Source organism: Larimichthys crocea, chromosome X (genome assembly GCF_000972845.2).
Source record: "Larimichthys crocea isolate SSNF chromosome X, L_crocea_2.0, whole genome shotgun sequence".
NCBI classification, from domain to species: Eukaryota; Metazoa; Chordata; class Actinopteri; family Sciaenidae; genus Larimichthys; species Larimichthys crocea.
The window spans coordinates 18,790,227-18,804,260 of record NC_040020.1 but is presented as its reverse complement, the minus strand read 5'-3'; the positions used below and the strand labels follow the sequence as shown (position 1 = coordinate 18,804,260).

Sequence of the window (14,034 nt, the reverse complement as noted above, 5' to 3'; positions counted from 1 at the left end):
TCAAGAATTCCACGGCAGGCAACTAGTAAAAATGCAGGACTGGATAAGTCCCGAGGCCAGGTTACTCAAATAGCGAGGACTGCTCGCATCCAGAATATACCAACATGCTTGCCCTTCCTGATGGCAGAAAAGAAAAGAAAAAGGTTGAAGCAATTAAAGTGCAATTGCAATCGTGAAATAATAAGACGTCACGTCAGTATGGACTAGCAGGAACACAAATGCATCAAAGCTGCACCAACTTAAGGTAGGACAGCGGGTTTTCTTTAACATAGGCCCGCCGTGGCACTAGTTAACACGACAGTATCAATAAATATTATTTTGATCGAATCTGAACTCATTTCACATAGGAGTACAGTCTAGTTATTGTGACTTCTACTAGCATCAAATTCGTAGCATTACTATAAGCACAAAAAGTGCTGGAGTATGGTCTGTACACATGATGCCCCCTTAACATTTCTGACTGCCCCCTCATATCTGCCTGCCTAGAACCTGAAAACCTCTGACCTGTTGACTTCAGGTCGGCCCCACCCATTATGATGCGTTCTTGTAATGAAACTCGATCCGCTGTGAACACAGAGTATTTTATTTTGAAAATAAACCAGGGTTTTATTTTTTATTTTGTAGTCAATTTCCTTCCCCACGCAATCTGCTCTGTGCTGAATTTATGCGCCATATTCCCGCGTCCGTGAAAAATAGAAGCTAGAAGCTAGAAGTGTTGCGGAGGGCTGCCGGTCGCCGCAGTCGTTCCAGAGCCATGAAGAAGCGGGGGCGGAGCCGTTCCGCATGCAGTGTATTTTAGGGGTAATGCTTGCCTACAAAGTTATCTCTGGTACTGCACCCACCTACTTGAATGTCCTTATACAGGCATATGTTACCCTGCGACCGTTCCTCTAATGAACAACGCCTGGCTCTGCCACACCTTTGCTCAAGGCAGTCCAGACTCTTCTTGTCTGTTGTTCTCTGTTGGTGGAACACACTACCAGTTCCTACCAGATCAGGTCTCTCTCTACCTTAAAAAACCTCCTGAAGACCTCCAGCTCTTCAGAGAGGACCTCGTCTACAACGCTGCCAACAACTAGACATGATACATCTACCCCTTTAAGAATTGTCACAGCACTTACTGCTGCACTAACACTTTCTTATCACACTGTACCTTGATTGTTTCCCTTAAATAAATTATATTCCAGATCTGCAATATTTTGTAAACAGAGCCCCCTACATCTGACACATGGGTCAACAAAATATTTAATTGGTTAGTAGTCCCACATAAGGAGGTGTTTACAGTTTCAGTCCATGTCCTGAATGAAGGTGGATAAATGTTTTCTGTCATTGGACATATCTTAACCACCACCTAAATCTGCTCTCTTGCACTGATTAAAGTCAAGTCTTCAACTCTGTTTAGTTTTCCCCACTTTGACAGGCGCTACGATGTGCTATGTTCAGATAGTGTACATTCCATTAGCAGCTTTTGGCAATGACAGCCTTCTGACCTCCATCAGCCCATAACACAGGCAGACCTCTCCCTCTTTCATTCCCTCATCTCTACATCTCTTTCTCTCTACATACTTCATGGATTCCAGTTGGAAGCACTTTGGAGCAACTGTGTTGCACTTTGATTGCCCTCTCTGTGTGCCAAAGGAATGCAGAGTTTACAGGAGGGGGGAGCAAGGGACTAGATAGTGTGACCTCACAGTGTGAATTATGAATAAACACCATACTCAGTAGTTTTCCGTCTTCATTCAGTCATTTAAAAAGTGCTTCAGAGGTGCAGATGTGTACATTCACACGTCTGCATGCATGTTCGAATGCTATGTAAATGAGCTGAAACCCACAGCCTAACACTCTAAAGAATGATGTGTCATCTATTGCTGATCCATGAGTGCCTGTCATCATTTCTTCTTCTGAAATAAATGATGACTTTGATACAGTAAATCTACTTCCAAGCCAAATGTGTTTATGTCATGGTTCAGTAGTAATTAAATGTCTTTTGACAGTAAAGACAATCAATTATTAATAAATTCTTCACAGAATATGTAATAATTACTGTCTCAGTAGCCTCATGTCAAGTCTCCGAGGTATAGTTTGTGTTTTTTTTTTTTTTTAGATGATTCTTTACATGGCGGCCTCCATGTCTGTGATGAAGTCCTGTAGTGTCAGTGGTGTAGGTGTCCAATGCTGTACTTACAGTGAGTCTACAGTGTGTTTTCAAGTTGTCTTCTGGATCACATGTATTTTCTGATTGTGTAACTTTCCAGTCGTGGACGGATAAATGATGATGAACCATTTTTGTCTAAGTGCTTCCTCTTGGGTGAGCTTTTCATTTCTCATGCTCAAACCGAAGCATGCTTATTGATGAGAGGCATTGATGGGAATGTTTCTTCATTTCCAAACGCTCTCCTCATCACTTTGGTTATAATGTGATCACCTGTTTGTGTTTCTTCTGTATTCATTCATTCAATCAACAGACAAGATGTTTTTTGTTTGTTTTTTTGATAGAATATCTCCTTTTCCACTTTCAGCTCGTTTGATGGAACAGTCAGACAGGCTATCATTGGACAGGGCCACATCTGGTAAGTACTATTTCTTCTTGAAAACTGAGATTAACTGCAGATGTCCACAGAGGACAAACAAACCAACTAAAAACGATTAAAGTGGACGTTCGTTGACATTTGATTCATTTCTTAAGTTGTTTATTTTGGATTTCTTGTGGGGCAGAAAAAAAAGTCAGTGTTTCATCCTTCCCACTTTCACCTTTACTTTTCTTTTCTTTGGCTGCTGAGAAAGTGACTTTGGGTCAGTTCAGGCCAGCTAGATTCAGTTTGGATCACAGTGGTGAAGAGAAAAATGACATTTTCAAGCCCTTTCTTCAATCCTCTTTCATATCGCACACCACTTCAACAATGGATTCTACAAACTAATCAAAAAGCTTTTCATGTGGTATTATTATATGAAAAATGGAATAATCTGTCCCACCTCGAGAAACAAGCAGAGAGTTTTATTTATTCCACAGCTGGACTGAAATCTATTTTGATGCATTTTAAAGTATCACATTAGAAAAAAATAATACTTAACACTGTTAAGATGGATAAGATGGAAACACTTACAAGTTGTGACATAGCAAACATTGAAGTCATGTGACTGAGCGGTTTCCTCATGGCTCTCATGGCTCTATAATCCATACATGATGATCTACATGATCTACAGATGTAACCTTCCTCATATTAATACATGAAACAAACAGAAATGTCTGGTTTACTTCCGGCTGTCTGATTATTTTTCACTGCTTGAGTTCTTTTTGTAGCGACCTCTTCTTAATGGTAGCAGATGGAAACAAGCATTAATTTGTAAATAACTGAGTTAACATTTGATCCATTTGGAACACAGCTACAGATAGAATAATGGTTTATGGGTCTTTCACATATGGTCTCTTAAGCTTAGCTACACCCATGGGTGTTGCACCACATTGGAATGATATCATCACAGATGGCAACATGGTGTTTATTCCCATGTTGAACTTGGGATCATTCCCAATATTCATGACCCACCTATACAACTGTAATGAAGTGTCAGGAGTCTCCGACAGAGTTTGAACCGTCAGATACCAGCAGAAGAAATTACGTTTAAAGTAAAAGTTATAAAGTTTCTGAACTCTTGCTCTTCCACATGGAGCATTCATTAGAGCATTATGGAGACTTTGTGAGGTTTAGGCCTCAATGGAAATCACAGCAAAGGCCATGGATCTTGTTTGACCAACACAATATGAAGCAGTCCGTAGTTCTCAACAAGACCTCCTTTGTTGTTCCTCACAGGAATTGTCCTCCTAAATCTGTCAGACGTTTGGTATTAGTACTCATTTTAATTTTAGTTGCTGGCTGATTTTTCAGAGGAATTTCCTTCAAATAAATCACAGTAAAAATGAATGATGTTGTTTGACATATTTGTTGAACAGCATACTTGACTGTAGACATATTTTACTTCATCATCATTTCTGTTCCGCTGACCTGCTGTGCACTGACTAAAAGACTGCTTATACAAGTAGCTAATTGATGTTAATTAAATGGAAGTGTACTAATTCAGCATGGCCCTAATTTGTCCATTACTATATTGTGTAGTGCCTTTCAGGAAACGTCCCGTGGATTTACAGGTACATCATTTATTTTCTAGGATTTCCTTTCTGAAAGAAATGTATTCATTCAAAAGTATGGAGATATAAATGATTGAGCAAAAATGTTGTATACATCAAGTCCTAAAAAACACTTGTAAAGGATGAAGTGTAAAGCACTTTGGATCAAATATTTCAAAATGCAGCCATATATAATTTTATCATCATCATCCATGATAATTACAGTAAATGTAATAAGTTAAATATCAGGGTGTGACAGTAATAACTTAAAATTGTGTCTTTAATTAATACAGTGAACTGCCTGGCTTCAAGCTCTCCCACAAATGTCATTTCATTTTGTGCATATCTGACATTTCGTCTGCACTTTGTGGCAGTTAAAACCATCTTATCAGCTGATGTAAGCCAGTGTTGGTTACAGAGTCAGATGCATTTGCATTCTGTTTTCTGTTGTCTCACTTTCTTTGACTGTAACTTTCTTTCCACATGCCACCTTGCCAACACTTCGTATTCAGGGTTTAGCAGTATGCCCACATGCCCACAGAGACAGATTTTAGCAGTATGCCCACATGGTAAAAGTAATGATGTTTTTTCTAAGTCAGGGTCCCAGTGAAAGTCTAAATTCTTTCATTGTGGCTCCCAGAGGTGAATAAAGTTAAAGAAGCCCGTGAACTAGAAAAGTTTCCGTTAAAAAAGAAGAGACCAATGTTGCTTCAGATATGGTCTGCTGCCTTCTCCACATTCCTGTCTTCACACACATAGAACACTGCTGCTTTCCAGCCTGTGTTATGTGTTCTTAGTTTGTGTGCATGTGCTTGTGTGTGTGTGTGTGTGTGTGTGTGAGCACTGTGGACTGAGAGTAGCGGGTCTTCAGGGGCAGCTCGGTACCCAAGGCTCATTTTAATATATGTAAAAGCTATGGCTCACTGGAGAGCCTGTACAATGGACTGATCGGCCTCAGGGATGTGTCAGAGACCTGTGTGTGTGTGTGTGTGCATGTGTGTGCATGTGTGTGCGTGTATATGAGACGAGAGAGACAGTGGCCGAGGTTTGGACATGCGTCAATGGTCCGCCTGCACACTACAATCTCAGCCTGTGACATTTTCAACACACACACACACACACATACTGGAGGGCCCTGAGGTCTGACATATTTGCATATGACTGTCTGCTGTGGCAGAGCCCTGCAGTTCCACTCCATGCTAAAAACTCCACAGCAGTCATTCGACAACTTTGCTTCCTGACATGTGTTGCTCAATGGACTCTGTGGCTGGGACGTGTGGCTTCTTCAGTCTGAGCAAAGTAGTGATTCTATCCTGATCAGGTGTCGGGAGGGCTGGAGGTTCTGACTGCAGCTGTGTGGGAGGTTCAGTATGCCTTATTAACAATGAAGTATTGATTACTAGACATTGGTGATATGGCCTTAATTATTTTGGTGCAAAACCTAACCAAACTGCAACCATTTTACCAACTTTTTACCAGTTCAACCAACTGTACAGCTATGTACACATACTCTATTCTTGGTTGTAAGAGCAAAACTTCATTATGATTAGGGATGCACCGAAATGAAAATTTTCGGCCGAAACCGAAACCGAATAAAAATTAAATGGTTGGCCGAATACCGAAACCGAATATGAAATGTGGTTGTTAAATTTTTCACTATTTTTTTTACTATTGCATAAATAGCCTAGAATAAATTTGTAGACATGTTTTTTTAAAGAAAGTAAATGTTTATGTAATATCCTTCAAATATTCCAGTAGAATTTCCAGTTAGTATAATTATTATTTCATTTGTACTGTTAGAAAGCCCATGTTGTTTTAATCACTGTTAATTTGTTCTTGAAAGAAATACTATTTAGTTTTATTATATTTCCAGTGAATTTCCATTTTTCCCACGTTCATGAACACATCATAGTCATTCCGACGGTCTTGAACGCACCTGGCATGTGTGAGACGCCGTAGTTTAGAGAGAAGTATATAGCTCCTCTAAAGAGCAGTGTATGATGTATTTCTTGCCTGTGTTTTTCCTATATCCTGCATCGTGGGTTTATTGTGTGTGAATGAGAAAAGAATCAGCAAAGAATCAGCAACCCTGGCCAGATCACCGCGCACGTTGTTTCATTGCATCAATTGCGTCACGCCACTATTCGGCCTTAGTATTCGGCCACTTCACCGAAAGCCGAAGTGCACTTTTGGGCCATTTTCGGCCGAAAATTTTTGGTGGCTGAATTTTCGGTGCATCCCTAATTATGATCATTTAACAGATTTATGAGCAAACTTAAGCTTTGAGCGCTTTATACATACATACATACATACATACATACATACATACATACATACATACATACATATACCATACTGACTGATTGAACAAGTAGTTACATACATAAATCACCTACTAGCGACTGCTCCAGTAAAACTCTGTAAAGTAAAACTCTATTCAAACTGGGCAGCTTCCAGTGGCTGACAATACAAGACTGGTTGTGATGACAAAAGAAAGCGTGTGCATGCAGAGGTGGCATGGGAGTTGGAGTAAAGTTAATAATGAAAGGAGAATCAGGACAATATGCCTACTTATCTACAGTCATTTTGTTCCGGTGTCTGCATACTGTAGAGTAAGAGCTGGAAAGGGATAATTTTGTCCCTTCATGTTGCCTAGAAACAGCTGTACCATGAATCACTTCTGATGTAAACATAACTTAAAAGTGGCAAACCGAACAACACAACCATTTATTAACCAAGAATCAGAATACTTTTAGAACATATAACTTATACTGAGAAAGGTGAGAGCTATTGTTCCAAAAAAACCTTCTTGTTTCAAGGAGACAATGTCAGGTATGTTTTATTGCTCTGCACGTTCCTGTGTTGGCAAAGATAATTCAGCGTGAACAAAACATATAGTTGAACGATAACAGGGCACACGGAAGAAAAGAAAAAAAATCAAGTGAAGAGGAAGACACTGTTTGGTTTATTTTCCTTAAACAATGTGACAGAGGACGTAATTAAGCTGTTAGGGAACCTTTCTCTTCCCCAGCTATTACTCAATCTTGTAAATAGCACATAAACAACTGCTGGGGTGTAAAATTATGACCTGTCAATAGAACAGTAACATCAGCGGGCAAGACATGAGAGATACTGACAAGGGAATGAAAAACGGGGAGGAAAAATTGAAACCAAAGACAGAAAACAGCAGAACAAAAAAAAGCTAAGAGGCACTTAGTGCACTGACAGCTACGCTTGGCTGGCTGAAATTAAGGCAGGCACACATGCAGAACACATGCACAGATAAAAATGGATGGATACACGCAAGAGACAGTGCTCACACATGTATGACTATATAGACGTGTGCATTTGTGACGTCCTGTATCCTTGCACAGTCTAAGGATCACTTTACTTTTATATAACATGCCTATGCTTCAATCACAATCTTCCCACTAACATATTCAACATATACGGAATCTCTCACCCGCTCTCTTTAAAGTATATCAGCCAACGTCTTTCCACCTCCCTGGGAACTTTCCAAGAAGCCACTTGTAAATGCTGCACTGGGGTCAGCCAGAGGTTAAAACACTCATCAATATTTTACCTGCCCAACAGCACTATACTTGTCTGGTGCGCTGCGTTCACAAGAGAGTGGGGGAGGAAGAAGGAGACATGTCACACTGCGTGTTTATATGTGCAGCAAACTCACATGATTCATAAACTGACTTCAGAACTCCACTTTAAATGTCCAGTGTGCCAAATTTAGGGCACAGGGTGTAATATTCATAATTTGAATGTATAATCACCTGGAAATAAGAATTGTTTAATGTCTTTAAAATAAGCCTTTTCTAACTACAGATGCCGTGAGTCCACCATGCTGTAGTAGCACGTGTCAACAGCACCCTGGGCTGACAAACTAAACACGTCTCTTTTTAAGGGTACTGTAGTTTCTCCTTCACTCTGGGAAGGGAGGGGTCTTTGCATATTCACATTTAGGGGCCATATGCAAATGACTGTGGTGGTAAAAATGTAGCCTCCCAGATATCAAAACGATGAAGTATTCATTAGTTACAACTTGTTTCATCATTAATGACTCAATAATTTAAGACACATCACTAAAAATGTATCCTCCTGTGTGTTCAGTGTTTCTGTTAGCTCATGATGCTCACGCTTCATTTACATCTCTAAGATAAATCAAAACTGCACTTACAGAGAAACTCACTCTTTCAGAAGATTAGTGTGTATGGAGCTTTGCAGACCTGACTGTGTTTGTCTTAATCAAACGTCAGCAGGGTCATGTGAATGGATTGAGACACAATGTGTAGTGACCTGTTTCTGCAGCATAATGTGCGTGATACACAGTATATTAGTGTTAAGTATGTCATTCTAATTATATTAATAGGTAACCATTGTAAGATTAATGTGATATATCAGATAAAGTAATGTTTTTTTTTAAAATACATTTTAAATATTAAATAAATGACAGAAAATAAGACATCATGAAATAAATGAACAAATAATAGGCTAAACAAATCATAAATACAGTAATATATTTATTTGCTGCAGTGATAGGAGTGAGGATGCATGTACGACGTGTTATTATGTATGATTATTATATTATTATTATTTATGATTATTTATTCTTTATATTATTGCATAATCTAGTAATAATATTACTTTCTTTTATTGAACTCAACTCATTGTTAATCAAACTTTCCTTTTTGACATGAAGAATACAACATGAGGTCAAGCCGATGGGTTACGGCAAAGGACACGAATGTCTAGTCAAAAGGAAAAAAAAACAATAATACTAATCATTTCCTGACAGAGTAAGGTTGTATTGGAAATGTATTTGTATAGAAAAGCCTCTTCTAAATATTCATAATGACTTCTTTATTAATTTAATATTGAATATTTTCCATAAAAAGAAGTTCAAGTGTGTGTGTGTGTGTGTGTGTTGTGTGGGTGTGTGTGTGTGTGTGTGTGTGTGTGTGTGTGTGTGTGTGTGTGAGTGAGTGAGAGAGATAGAGAGAGAAGCGCTTGCCCTCACAAGTGCTAGGGCAGCTCCAGTGAGTCACAGTGCCATGTATACTTCTCTCATCCAACATTTACAAGCCTTCTGCTCTCTCTCTCTCTCTCTCTCTCTCTCTCTCTCTCTCTCTCACACACACACACACACACACATTACCCATGCTCCACAGCCTCCCCACCCCTCCTCTCCTTGCTTACTCTTCATTCCTCTTTTCTTTTCTTATTTCATTCTCCCTTCACCTACAGTCTTTCTCTTGTGTCCTGTCACATGTTCTGATCTTCTCTTCATCTCACATTACCTTATCTTACATTTCTAATATATGCTTTTAGTCCTGTCTTATTTCTGGATATGTCTTCTCTCACTCCGCCTTCCTGTTCCACTTCATTCAACCTTTTCATCTTCCATCTTTTATTCATCCTTATTTTCAGCACCCGTCTTCACTTTACTTTGCTGTTTTGTTTTGCGTTCCTCTCCATGATTCTTGTAACCTCTTTTTGAACTCTTGTGTTTTCTCTCTTCACATTCATTTATTCTTCTTTTCTTGCAGCTCTTCTTCTATTTACTCATTTTATCTTGAACATTAAACATGAACTTGATATATCGTTGTAAAGGCAATGTTTATTGCATGGTTATTGCATCCGATTGCATTATTCTGCACAGGTGTTCATGTCATTGTGTCCACCCCATAAACCTACCACTATTTTCCAAACCAGTCTTCCTTAGCCAAAAATGCTCGCTCTAATTAAAACAGAAATATCTTGTTTTTGCTTTGGCCATAGTGCCGCACAGTTAGACCTGCTGTTGTTTGTGTTTGAGAAACAATATCACCCCAAAGGAAAATAAAGGGATGCTTGATTATGACTTATGCCTGTTTAAAGGAGAGGTTGTCAAACACATCGAGCAAATACACGCAGAGTCACCAGTGTTGACATGATGTGAATGCCACAGTGCTCGCTGTCAGATGTCCAAATTTGCTGAGACAGCCTCACATAGATGGTGAAGGATGATTTCAGAGTTAGTTGGTTAATTTTGATTTTTTTTTTTACCAACATTCTGGTGTATTATCACTGCAGAAATTATCCCCAATAATGGAGGACTTCTACATTTTAAATATCAAACTGATGTTGATGCATTTTTGACTATAAAAGCACCCAGCACAGGTGAGGTGACTATAATTCTGTTTGTGGTGCTCTCAAAGGATCAACTGAACAGCAGTATGTCCTTGTTTCTTTGGATAATCCACATTATAATATACAATGATCCATACACTATTTACCTGCATAATAATAAAAAGAAAGAGTTATCTTTCAAAGTAACTTCCTGTGGAAATGTGGTGAAAAAAAAAAAAACTATTATTATAACACCACTTACAGGGAGAAGGATAGGCGGGGCATCTCCTACCAACAGTCTATAGTCAAATCATAACTTTATTGTATTTTATGAAAAATAGATAACAACAATGGATTATGGGTCTTGTCTGTGGGTGTCAAAGGAGGAAGTGACATAGAGTCATCTAGAGTCAGCAGCTGTGTTTAGGTGGTATAGCTCAGCTAGATACTAGCACCGATGGTAAAAAACAAACAAAACAAAAACAAAAAACAGAATATAGCATAATAACAGTTATTATGCTATATTCACATAATGACCTCATCTTCAAAGGTGGATCAAGTTGGTCAAGAACATTAGACCCTGACAGAGAAACAATATTGTGCGGAGGACTTTGTCAATTTTTTGCCAATATTTCTTCTCTTTGTGTTCCATGTTCAATGCTGATATTTCACCAGTAGAAAATATCCCCTTGAACTTTTGGGCATCTACTGTTGATAACAAATTTTCTGTTGGAAATAGATACATTTGTGGGGACCTGTCAGACCTCTGGAGTTTTTGCAAGACACTGTTAATATTGATTAAACTTGGCCAGGTCATGCAGTGGGTGAGGCCCTTCACTGAGTTTGCCTTTATCCATAATATACAGGTTTTGATTAAGCTTCACTGATTGATATAGATTCAGACCATGTTGCTGGAGATCTGAATTGAAAAGTTGAATCCTCCAGTAACGGTGTTTTTTTGTTTGTGTAGTTACTTGGGTTTTCCCAATCGAAAGGGATTTTCTGGGTAGCCCATTTAAAAAAAAAAAAAAAAAAACTCCATCCAACCCTTGCCACAGCCTCTTTGTCTTCAGTTGACGATGACATATGAGGCATCAAAAGGGATGAGGCCATGTTCAAGGACAGTCCAAGTGCAATTTCAAGGTGAAATGTGGCAATAAAATGAAAAAAAGGAAACACTTACACATTCTTTCGCTCTCACTCCTCTTTGGGGCTTTTTCTCTTCATGAACTGAAAATCAGGCAGACAGACAAAAGTAGTGTCAGCAAGAGCAGATAGAGACTTTAACAGAGAGGAAAATTATCTTTCTTTGTCAACTACACCAAGACTAGTTTGGATTTCTTCTTGTTATATGAGCACATTTTTGTTCATATAAATGTTATTTTGTTAATCCTTCTAGAGCCTCTAGAGAAAATGAAAGCTTATCTATTCAAAACTCTTCACACCCCAATCCCAATGCGACTTTAAGGATTCAAAATAAAATATAGTCCAAAGAACTGCATGTCAAATTAATCCTTCCTTTAGTATTTGCCAACAATTCTGAAGTCATATATCTTAGTTATGCAGGTTTAAAAAACAAACACAGTAATAATAATACTTGACAATATAAAATGTTCAGATATTGATCATTCACTTTGTAAAAAAAAATGCAGTTGATAATAAATACCCTCAAGATAATCATGATGAAGTTGATTGAGAGATATTTTACTATTTCCTCATTATGCAAGCTTTTTTGATACGACATTAGCTTCATGGATAAAGCATCTATACCACTCAAGCTGAGTACTGGGGGCTCAAATCTTTCAAATCCTTCCTTTTTAAATCAACTCATAAAAACATAAAGCCATGGAGAAAATCCTGAAAGTGATCTAAATAGTATATATATATATATAATACAATAGCTTATCACCAAGACCTCTTTCCTTTGCCATGCCTCCTAACTGCTGTGTCTGTCCAGGGACCACTGACCTGATAGTTAGTATGTCTGTCTAATTTCAAGGTCACTGGTTCAAGTCCCAGTTTTATTTGTCCTCAGACTTCATGCATAAACTGAATGGATTCATTTTGTCCACCAGCCTTTTTGGAATTAATTTCTACAATTTGCCGTTTGTGCTCTGATCACTACAATCACGGTTTGCAGCGGCAAACACACTGTGCCTTTTGAATTTGAAAAAGTCAGTGTGAATAGAATTCATTTGTGGTGAATGGAATTGTTTGTCACCGTTTTTTCTTCCCTCTTTGTTGTATTTTAGTGTGTTTCTAGTGGAAATTGTTAAACCTGCAGAGAACTGGTAATTGCTTTTTTTTTTTTTTTGCTTTTTTCCTTTCTGGTGGTTTTTTCATAGTATATTGTCGTCAGTGATCTGACCAAAAGCTAATTATACAGCAATTATGAAATTTAAAGAAAGACCTTTTGTTTATCATAAGACTCTTTCCTCATACACTGACATATACCATAAAGATTGGCTCTAAAGACTTCACACTTTATTGCACACTACATCCGTAACTGCTATGCCTTGTAAACCACTTTGTTGGTATTGTTAAGATTCAGGTCAATCAAAAATGTAGTTTTTTTGTATTTGAAATGGACCAATTGTCATGAGTTGTGATAAATGGAGAAGAGACAGAGAAAGAATAGCAGGGGAAAACAAGAGGCGAATAAGTAAAAGAAAGTGAGAGGACAGGACCAAACGTATAACCTGAGAGGGCAGCCAAGACGAAAACAATTTGTCATGCTGTCATTCTCTTTGTACTCCCCCTATTCTTTTCATTTTCTGTCTTCCTTTTTCACTCATTGTTGACTGCCCATCAGTTTGCTGTCTCATTCACTTTCAAAAACCACATTGAAGTCAACATTTAATGTTCGGAACACAAAAATGTTTACTGGTGTAGCCGTTAGCAGTCGTGCCTATTATCCATAGTTATTTAGTTCAGAAGTATTTCTGGGAAAAAAAAAAAAAAAAGGTTTTGCTTTCGTTTAGCTTAATACACTTTGGAGAGGACAGACAATTCTGCTCCTCACCCTCTTGCAGAATGGACGTATTTATCTGTACATAGCCAGACATGGCCTCCATGGCAAACATCTCACCATCTATGGACACTGCTTGCCTGCTTCTTAACAAAAAACTACAACATGTACAACAGTATATTTGAAAATCAAACAATGGGCATCCGTATATTAGCTCTGTTTATTGTTACCATTAGCTAACAAATAAAAGACGCAATACATGACAAAGTACTGCAGGTCTGTTAGGCAACTATAACAAATTTACCACCACAAGATAAATGTTCATAAATGTGATATAAGTCATATTCAAATAGTGACTTTTTATGGGGCACATTAAACAAAACAACCAGTTAAGCCCAAAAGAAAACAAAGAATCAAATTAAAAATGGAGCTTGTGATGGCCTCACATGGAATGCCAACATTCTTTGGAGGCAAGAAACGACTACTGGTTGACTTGCAGCATTCAATACTAGACAAACATTTTGACAATACTGTTTTCACTGTGTCTCGATCTAAAAGTGTGTTCAACCTGCTCAGGCTTCTTATTTTAAGGGGTGGGAGTATCAGATACCTTTATGTCTTAAAGTAACAATGGGATGTTTCTCTTTACTTAGTTAAGCATATTATAGAGATAATATACTGTAGATTGATGGTCTCAAACACACTAAGAAGGTAAGAAATTCCACTAATCAACTCTTGGCAAGGCAGTTAATTGAAAAGCATTCCAAGTGACGACTCATGAAACTGATTGAGTGGTAGTGTTAATTTTGTTATTTTGCCTGCT

At 38.2% G+C, this 14,034-nt stretch overlaps 1 long non-coding RNA gene across 1 annotated transcript in view; it reads left to right on the top strand.

Annotated features, from left to right (window-relative positions):
* LOC113746592 (uncharacterized) overlaps nucleotides 1–14,034 on the top strand; it is a 126,918-nt gene that overhangs the window by 58,650 nt on the left and 54,234 nt on the right. Inside the window, exon 2 of the long non-coding RNA XR_003462972.1 lies at nucleotides 2,520–2,570. This is a non-coding gene — a long non-coding RNA (uncharacterized LOC113746592). The remainder of the gene's footprint in view (nucleotides 1–2,519; nucleotides 2,571–14,034) is intronic.